Source organism: Sapajus apella, unplaced genomic scaffold (assembly GCF_009761245.1).
Source record: "Sapajus apella isolate SASKATOON/1434 unplaced genomic scaffold, GSC_monkey_1.0 scaffold1, whole genome shotgun sequence".
NCBI classification, from domain to species: domain Eukaryota; kingdom Metazoa; phylum Chordata; class Mammalia; order Primates; family Cebidae; genus Sapajus; species Sapajus apella.
Window position 1 is genome coordinate 6832190 of NW_022436941.1, and position 9781 is coordinate 6841970.

Genomic DNA, 9781 nt, shown 5'->3' on the forward strand with positions numbered 1-9781 from the left:
CCCCACTTCCAACACTGGGGACTACAGTTTGAGGTGAGGTTTGATACAGGTCTAAACCATACCACATGCCTTGACTGTGCTTTATTTTAAATGTGAACTCCTGAGGGTGTGTGTAAGCTCTTGTGGAATGTGTGTAGATTGCCCCACCGAGTGAGCTGGTTGAGAACAGGACCTGGCTCTTATTCCTCTCCTGCCCCAAACTCATTCCTCTGCCCGGCACCAGCTAGGCCCCTTTGAATTGTTATTCTATAAAGTATTTGAGAAATTAGATGAGGAGAAAACCAAGACAACTCAGGCTCCGCAGAAGATCACATAGTTGGCATATAATCCAATACTACTAATGTTCTGGATACACAGCTGCATGTGCGGAATCAGAGCTGAGTGTAGCGTGTCAGTCCTTATCTGCACATCCACAGTTCTACGGGAAGCTAAAGCCCACCCTCCCAATCTCAGGTTCTGATCAGAGCAGGTGCTGCCTGTTGAAGGTGAAGGCGATCACTGCCGGCACTGCTGCCTATGTTCCAGTTCTCTCCCGTCATGTACGTCGGGTGGGGTGAGCAGGGCTGGCTTTGCCCTTCTGCCTGCCTTCTTTCTGCCTGGTTTGCTGGTGCAAGTTTGCCTCCCTTCTGGGTTCAGCGTGAAGCAGTTCATCCTTCCCAGCAGAAGTTCAACGGGCTAAAAGTCTTTTGAGGACCAACTGTCTTCCAAGGGAACAGAAGTCTGTCCTAAGGTTGTCAATCTGGCCTGACCCAGCACAGCCTGGGCCAGGATATATGGGGTGGTTCTCTTCAATTTGCTGGATTCTGTTTTCATTTTGACGTCAGGAGGGGAAGTTGCTGGGACAGATTCCGGAAATGGAGCGAGCTATTTCTGTGTAAGTACCGTGCGCTAACGAATTGCCCCACTGGAGCTCAGAACTGGGGCTGTTTCTGAGTCACATCTCAGTAGCTGTCTGTGGTGATGGCCTGCTGTTGAGGCTTTTAAGTGGCTCAAGGGAGCCTGATTTTGGACCAGTAAGCAGCAGCTTCTACCCCATGAGCTCTAAGCCCACCTCTCTTCTAGCTCCATCCTAGAGTCCCAGAGCCGTCTGTACCAGCTGGAACTAGTGGGCACCACAAGCGCAGAGACAGCACCTGCTTTAAACCACTCTGTCATCCCAGCACGCAGCACAGGGCCTGAGTAAAAGGAGTCCAGGTGTTTTGCTTTTAAGGTAGTGCCTACCCCATGAGGGTTTTTTAAATCTAGTTAGCCTCTAGATTAAACACCCCTACTCCTTACTTAGGAAGCCTTTCTCCACCTGCCATCCTAATAGGTCTGCTCTGAAACCCTAGCCTGTTTCTCTCACAACCTCAAAATTGCCTTATTTCTCTGCTGGGAAGCCCAGAGATACCACGTCCTGGGGATCCTTGACTTCCTGAATGCCTTTCTTCCCCTCTGTGCTTCTCTCGCCTTGGCTTGTGGATTGGATAGCACTCCCATCTGAGGAGGCTCTGCCTTGCGGTGGGCCCTGCAAGAACTAAGATGGGCCATGAAATCACAGAAGTCTGGGTTGGAATCCCCCTTGGCCTGACCCTTAGGCTCAGCATCCCCCCACAGGCCATTTTTCCTGACTGCTTCTTGGAAATGAGGAATGTCCAAGAGTCTTGAGGGTTAACTCGAATGTCCTGCACCTTGCTGGGACTAAGGTCATCCTGGCCCATGTTGCCCCTACCTGGTCTTCCAGGAAGACAGATCTAGGGAGAAATGGAGGGAAAGGAGAGGTATGGATTGAGGTCGGGGCTGGATGACCTTAGACTGAGCTCGCTGTGCCTGTTGCAGCCTCCTACCTTGAAAAGTGAGTGATTGATTAGCTCGCTGGTTTGTTAGAAGAGTAAATGGACTGATGTTTGTGGAAGGACTTTGAGTAGAGGGGGGAGTTTTCACTGTGTCACTGACCACATAAGAGCCAGCTTGAGCCTTGAGCCCACCAAGGAGGGACAGTCCACAGTTTCTGCTCAGGAGTGTCCCACAGTCCTGGGGCTGCCTTCCCTAGTCCCCTTGGGACTACCTTGAGGCACACAACTGGTCAGAGCTGGGTTTCTCCTGAACCATCCAGGCACGTGTGGTCCTGTTAGGGAACAGGTGGGGCTCCTTTGGAGCCTCTCAACCCCATTTCCTGTTCTCCATCCTCATCCTTTCCCTGTAATGAGGCCAAGGGGTCCTTCCCATCATTCCCTGGGCTGTTCCCAAGAATAGAGAGGAGAGAGGCAAGGTGACTGAGGCCCCCAGAGAGGTGGCTACTTTTATGCTAGAGGGTATGTATGCCTGAGCCTCTCCTCCGGGAGCAAGGATGGAGGCAGGGCTTGGGCTGTGGAGGGTCACTCTCAGGGGTCCACATTCTACCAAGACCATGGCACTGCATTAAAAGCGAAACACCTGGACTCCTTTTACTCAGGCCCTGTGCTGCGTGCTGGGATGACAGAGTGGTTTAAGGCAGGTGCTGTCTCTGCCCTTGTGCCCACTGTCAGGTAGAGAAGAAAAAGAATCATAGTGAAGTGTGATGAATGCTATAGGCTGAAAACTGCATTTTACTTTTTTTTTTTTTTCCTTATAAAGGTAATTTAGACATTCTGATATCAGCTAACACAGGGCTTACTACAGATTGAGTATTTGCTGTTTCTGTGTGTGCAACCAACCCAATAAGGCAGTTACCATTATTATCCTCATTTTACAGATAAGAAGCTAGGAGCATAGAAAGTTGAAGCAAGTTGCCCAAGGTCATGCAGCCCGTGAGAGAGAGCTGGGATTTGAGGTAAGGCAGAGTCTGTTTCCATACTCCCTGTCCTTGATTACTAATTCTCCATTACTACAGAAAATGAAACAGCTACGGAAGGTACAAAAAAGAAGTTATCCAAAGGTTCTCTACCCTTAGGCCCTCAACATTTGTGTGTATTCTCCTCCCTTTTTATTCCTTTTAAACTTTCTTTTATTATGTTACGACATAGCACACTCTAGAAAAATACATCAAACAAATGTACAGCTTAACAAATTATTATACAGTAAATACTATGTAGGTACTGCTCAGGTAGAGAGATCGAATTTTGCCAACACCCACAATCCTCGCTTCCTAACCTCAGTCTCCCCCACGGGAAGCTATCATTTTTATCTTTATGGCAATTATTTTTTCACTTTGCTTTTTAGGTTTACTATCTAAGTATATATGCGTAACACATCATCATTTACTAAGTTCTGAATTTTAGATAAATCGCATCACACGGTCTGCATTATGCATGTTTGTGCTGGCTGCTTTCAGTCCACATTAGATTGTGAGTTTCATCATGTAGTTGAGTGTGTAGCCTCAGTTCATTTATTTTCATAGCTACATTGTATTCTATTTAAAAAATGTAGCCACTGCTTATCTAGCCTACATTTGACGGACATTTAGGTTGCTTCTAGGTTCATACTATAGTGGATGATACTGTTAGGAGTATTCTCACACATATCTTTTGTTGCTTGCAGGGGTATTTGCATCTCTGGTGGGTATATACTTAGGAGTTGAATTGCCGGATGTATATGTCCAATTTGAATAGCTAATGTCAAACAATTTTCTTAGGTGATTGGACCAATTTATATTTAATTTTTATTTTTTTCTTTTTTTAAATTTTATTGCATTTTTGGTTTTGGGGTACATGTGAAGAACATGCAAGATTGTTGCATAGGTACACACGTGGCAGTGTGATCTGCTGGCTTCCTGCCCATCACCCACATCTAGCACTTCTCCCCATGCTATCTCTCCCCAACTCCCCTCTCCCCGCTGTCCCTCCCCTATTTCCCCCCAACAGACCCCAGTGTGTAGTGCTCCCCTCCCTGTGTCCATGTGTTCTTATTGTTCAACACCCACCTATGAGTGAGAACATGGGGTGTTTGATTTTCTGCTCTTGTGTCAGTTTGCTGAGAATGATGGTTTCCAGGTTCATCCATGTCCCTACAAAGGACACAAACTCATCGTTTTTTATGGCTGCATAATATTCCATGGTGTATACGTGCCACGTTTTCCCTGTCCAGTCTATCATCGATGGGCATTTGGGTTGGTTCCAGGTCTTTGCTATTGTAAACAGTGCTTCAATGAACATTCGTGTGCACGTGTCCTTATAGCAGAACGATTTATAATCCTTTGGATATATACCCAATAACGGGATTGCTGGGCCAAATGGAATTTCTATTTCTAGGTCCTTGAGGAATCGCCACACTGTCTTCCACAATGGTTGAACTAATTTACACTCCCACGAACAGTGTAAAAGTGTTCCTATTTCTCCACATCCTCTCCAGCATCTGTTGTCTTCAGATTTTTTAATGATCGCCATTCTAGCTGGCGTGAGATGGTATCTCAATGTAGTTTTGATGTGCATTTCTCTGATGACCAGTGATGATGAGCATTTTTTCATATGCTTTTTGGCCTCATGTATGTCTTCTTTTGTAAATTATCTGTTCATTTTGCCCGCTTTTGAATGGGCTTGTTTGTTTTTTGCTTGTAAATCTGTTTTAGTTCTTTGTAAATTCTGGATATCAGCCCTTTGTTAGATGGGTAAACTGCAAAAATTTTTTCCCATTCTGTTGGTTGTGGATTCACTCTAATGACTGTTTCTTTTGTTGTGCAGAAGCTGTGGAGTTTGATTAGGTCCCATTTGTCTATTTTGGCTTTTGTTGCCAATGCTTTTGGTGTTTTAGCCATGAAGTCCTTGCCTATGCCTATGCCCTGAATGGTTTTGCCTGGATTTTCTTCCAGGGTTTTTATGGTGTTAGGTCTTATGTTTAAGTCTTTAATCCATCTGGAGTTAATTTTAGTGTAAGGTGTCAGGAAGGGCTAGCCAGTTTTCCCAACACCATTTATTAAACAGGGAATCCTTTTCCCATTGCTTGTTTTTGTCAGGTTTGTCAAAGATCAGATGGTTGTAGATATGTTGTGTTGCCTCCGAGGCCTCTGTTCTGTTCCATTGGTCTATATCTCTGTTTTGGTACCAGTACCATGCTGTTTTAATTACTGTAGCCTTGTAGTATAGTTTGAAGTCCAGTAGTGTGATGCCTCCCACTTTGTTCTTTTTGCTTAGAATTGACTTGGCTATGTGGGCTCTCTTTTGGTTCCATATGAAGTTTATTTTTTTTAATTTTTCTTGAGACGGAGTCTTGCTCTATTACCCAGGCTGGAGTTAAGTGGTGTGATCTCAGCTCACGGCAACCCCTGCCTCCTGGGTTCAAGCAATTCTCCTCCTTCAGCCTCTTGAGTAGCTGGGGCTACATGTGTGCACCACCATGCCCAGCTAATGTTCTTTTTTTTGAGATGGAGTGTCACTCTGTTGTCCAGGCTGGAGTGCAGTGACACGATCTTGGCTCACTACAACCTGTGCCTCCAGGGTTCAAGCGATTCTTTTGATTCAGCCTCCCAAGTAGCTGGGACTACAGGCATGCGCCACCATGCCCAGCTAATTTTTGTATTTTTAGTAGAGATGGGGTTTCACTATGTTGGCCAGCCTGGTCTTGAAGTGATCTTATGATCTGCCTGCCTCGGCCTCTCAGAGAGTTAGGATTACAGGCGTGAGCCACTGCACCCAGTCTAATTTTTGTATTTTTATTAGAGACAGAGTTTCAGCATGCTGCCCAGGCTGGTCTTGAACTCCTGAGCTCTAGCTATCCACCCGCCCCAGCATCTCAAAGTACTGGGATTACAGGTGTGAGCCACCGTACCTGGCCCAATTTATATTTCTTCCAGCCTGTTCAAGTTCCTGTTACTTTCTATATCTTTGCTAATACTTGGCATTGTTAGTGCTCTTAATTTCGGCTATTCTGGTGGATATGCAGTGCTATCTCCTTGTGCTTTGAGTTTGCCTTTCCCTGATGATTAATCATATTGATAATTTGTCATATGTTGATTGGACATTTGTGTATCTTCTTCTGTGGTGTGCTTGTTCAAGTCCCTTGATAATTTTTCCATTGGGGTGTCTGTCTTTTTCTTATTTGTGTGCGTTCTCTGTTCTGGATATAAGCCCTTCATTGGTTATACATGCGACAAATAGTCTCTCATATGCTGTGACTTGCCTTGTTACTTTCAGAATGGTATCTTTTCATGAAGATTTTTTTTTTGAGGAAATTATAGCTCCGTTTTATTGAAGTATACTTTACATACATCATAGATTTTAAGTGTTTAATCAGCTTTGACAATTGTATATATCTTTGTAACTGCCACCCCAAACAACATAAAAAATATTTTCATCACTCCCGAAAATTCCCTAGTGCCATTTTCTAGGCAATTCTTCACTGATCTTCCAGAGGTAACTACTTTCTGATTTCTATCACAATAGATTAGTTCTGCCTGTTCTAGAATTTCAGATAGATGGAATAAAAAGTATATATTCTTTTGTGTCTAGCTTCTTTTGGTCAATATAATGTTTTTGCTTTTTATTTTTCGATTCATCTATATTGTTGAATTATCAATAGTCATTCCTTTTTATTGGTGAGGTTCATCCCTAACACTGAGTAGTATTCATTGAGTTAATAAACCACAATTTGTTTATCCATTCTCCTATTGATAGATGTTGGTGGTGTTTCCAGATATTGATCTAGCTATATATGAATTTAATATTATAAACATTTTAATATATAATAATGTATTTTAATATTCAATAATTAACATATAAAATATTATGAATATATATAATTAACCTTTTTGCTTTGATTTAAACCGTAGATTGACATGCAGTTGTAAGAAATAATACAGGGGTTCTATGTACACTTTACCTAGGTTCCATCAATGATAACTTTTTTTTTTTTTGAGATGGAGCCTCCCTCCATCACCCAGGCTGGAGTGCAGTGGCGTGATCTCGGCTCACTGCAACCTCCGCCTCCTAGGCTCAAGTGATTCTCCTGCCTCAGCCTCCAGAGTAGCTGGGAATACAGGTGCACACCACTATCGCCCAGCTAATTTTGTAGTTTTAGTAGAGATGGCATTTCGCCATGTTGCCTAGGCTGATCTGGAACTCCTGACTTCAAGTGGTCTGCCTGCCTTGGCCTTCCAAAGTGCTAGGATTACAGGCGTGAACCACTGTGCCTGTCCTGATATAGTTTGAATCTCCAAATCTAATGCTGAAATGTGATCCCCAGTGTTGGAGATGGGGCCTCGTGGGAGATGTTTGGGTCATGGAGGCAGATCCCTCATGACTGGCTTGATGCCCTCCCCATGGTAATGAATGCATTCTTGCTCTGTTAGTTCATGTAAGAGCTGGTTGTTTAAAGGAGCCTGGAACCTCCTCCTACCCTTCCCCCCTCTCTTGCCGTGTGATGCACCCACTCTCCACTTGCTTTCTGCCATGATTATAAGCATCCTGAGGCCCTTACCACAAGCAGATGTTGGCGCCACGCTTCATGTTCAGCCTGCAGAACTGTGAGCCAAATAAACCCCTTTTCTTTATAAATTACCCAGCCTCAGGTATTCCTTTATAGCAATGCAAACTGACTAACATGTGGTGGAAGGGCTAGACTGGTACCAACTACTCCATCATAGTTGGAGTCAGAAGTTTCCCTCTTTCTTTCTTGTTAAAGTGAAGCATCTGTTGGCAAAGGCATTGAGACAGATGCCAGGCAGAGCTAGCCACTCTCTCTGATGCTTTGTCTTTGTTGGGTCTCTATGAGCAGTATGGCAACTACTTGTTAGACTCCACAAGTGCATAGCTGTAGTGTCTTGCAAACCCCCTGCCTTTAGCATACTCCAGATGAAGGGGCTTCTACTACATGAACACCGGTGTAAGATTTTCTCAGATCCTGGAAATGATTTACCTTACTGTTGCCATACGTAAAGAATGTGTTCATTTCTTATTACAAATCCAGTTCTGCCTATATTAGTCTGCCCTTTTACAGTGAAGGTTGCCCTGCTGCCTGGTTGAGAGTAGTGGACCCTTGCAAAGGTCTACTGGGCTTCTTTGCTGCTGAAAGTCATTAACTCATGGGCTAGATTCTTGGCCTTGGGCCTGTAGGCAGACAGCCATGTAGTAAACAGTGTTCCAGCAGAGGGACACACACAGGGGATGTCTTTCAGCCCATTAGGAAGGAGGCACGGCCAAATCAAACACCAGAACAGGGAAGTTACCCTGAGACATGCTACACCTATAAAGGAATGTGAAGCTTGGCGTCTCACTCTGCTCGAGGAGCCCACAAGCAACTCATTTATTCAATAGACACGTAGTGATTATCTGTACTGAGCCAGGTCCTATGCTGAGTTCTGGGGATACAGGACGAGGGAAATGTTCATTAAAGACACGATGCTTGAATTGGCTCATGGGGTCAAATCTTGGTTCCAAAGAAAATGGAGAAAAAAATTGCAGTGAGCTCATCTTTTCCATATTTGAAGAAAAAAAACATACAAATCAAGTTCATACTTTGTAAAGGAACCCAGAAGTTTCATTTTGGAGCTTGGAAACACTGCTTGGAGGGGACCCCTGGCCTTGCCCAACTTGACAGGCTCTCAAGAACCCAGACCCGGTATATTTCCATAGTGGAAGATATGAACAAGCTTCTATCCTTTTTGGAAGCCTGAGGATTCTTTCTGATTCCCTCCTCCTCTTCCTCTGCTCTCCCAGAAACCGATGTCTGAGCTTGAGGACACCCATTTCACGTTGCAGGATCAGGTCTGGCCCTTGGGGATCCATCGCTGGGTTACTCTGGGGGCTGGGCTTCTTGCTTTTCTGGCACGCTTAGTCTGTGGTTGGGTTTGTGATTGGTAGAAATGTGGTAGTTCTTTTTTTGGTGTCCTAAGCAGGGAGATTGCATTCTGCATGTTCTTCGGATAAGTGAATCTACCTCCCTCAAATAAAGTCTTGATGTTTTCTCTGAAAGTTCAGTATCTGTTGAAGGGGAGGTCTCTGCAGGTTCTAAGATTCCAGAGACTTCCTAGGTTTCCAAAGAAGATTTCTGGGCTTCCTTTTGTTAGTTTTATAACTATATCTCTGACTTTCTTTCTTGATCATGTTCTTGTGACCCCTCTGGCTTTGGGGCCTCAGGTCATGAACCAGGGAAGCAGGCAGAGCGACCTTGCTTGCTGGGTCTAGTTTTTAGGGCTCACTTGGCCACATTGGTGGATAAGAACTCAAGTCCAGGTAGGATGGTGTGCCTGGACAAACCCTTGATCATATCTTGTCCTAGTTCCCCCATCCCCTCTCTGCTCTCCCACCAGGCTGCAGAGTCCTTTTCTACCTTGTATCCATCATCACTGGCAGGATAATGATGTTCCTTCCATGACCAAAAACTCTATGATATGATGGTCAGAATTAGTTACAATGACAGTTTGTGAATTTAAAAATAAAGCAACTTGGCCTGGAAAATACACTGTAGAGGAGGTTCTCTAAGTGGAAATCTGTGAACACTGTGTTATTCTATGTTTTCTGGTTGGAATGGGATTACTGAGTTGGGAAGTAGCATCCTGCCCTGGAAGCTAAGAAGACAAAGGGAAGCCCGATCTGCCACCGTGAGGGGCCATCAGAAATGGGAGCTGCAACCTTCCCGGGTGATGGTATAATGCCTCTTTGCTCTCTCAGTAGAGGAAGTGTGAATGCCAGTCAATGAAGGGCACAGTGTTTTCCTCATCTGCCCTTCTACATGAAACAAGGAAACCATTTGATAACGTGCCAAGGCTCACCAGAGAGGGAGGGGACCGAGGCTTTAAAGTGATGTGTTAGATTCTTTGGGAATGTACCAGAAGGGTACGGTTTCCTGACTCAGTAATCCCATTCCAACCAGAAAGCAGAGCATGCCACAG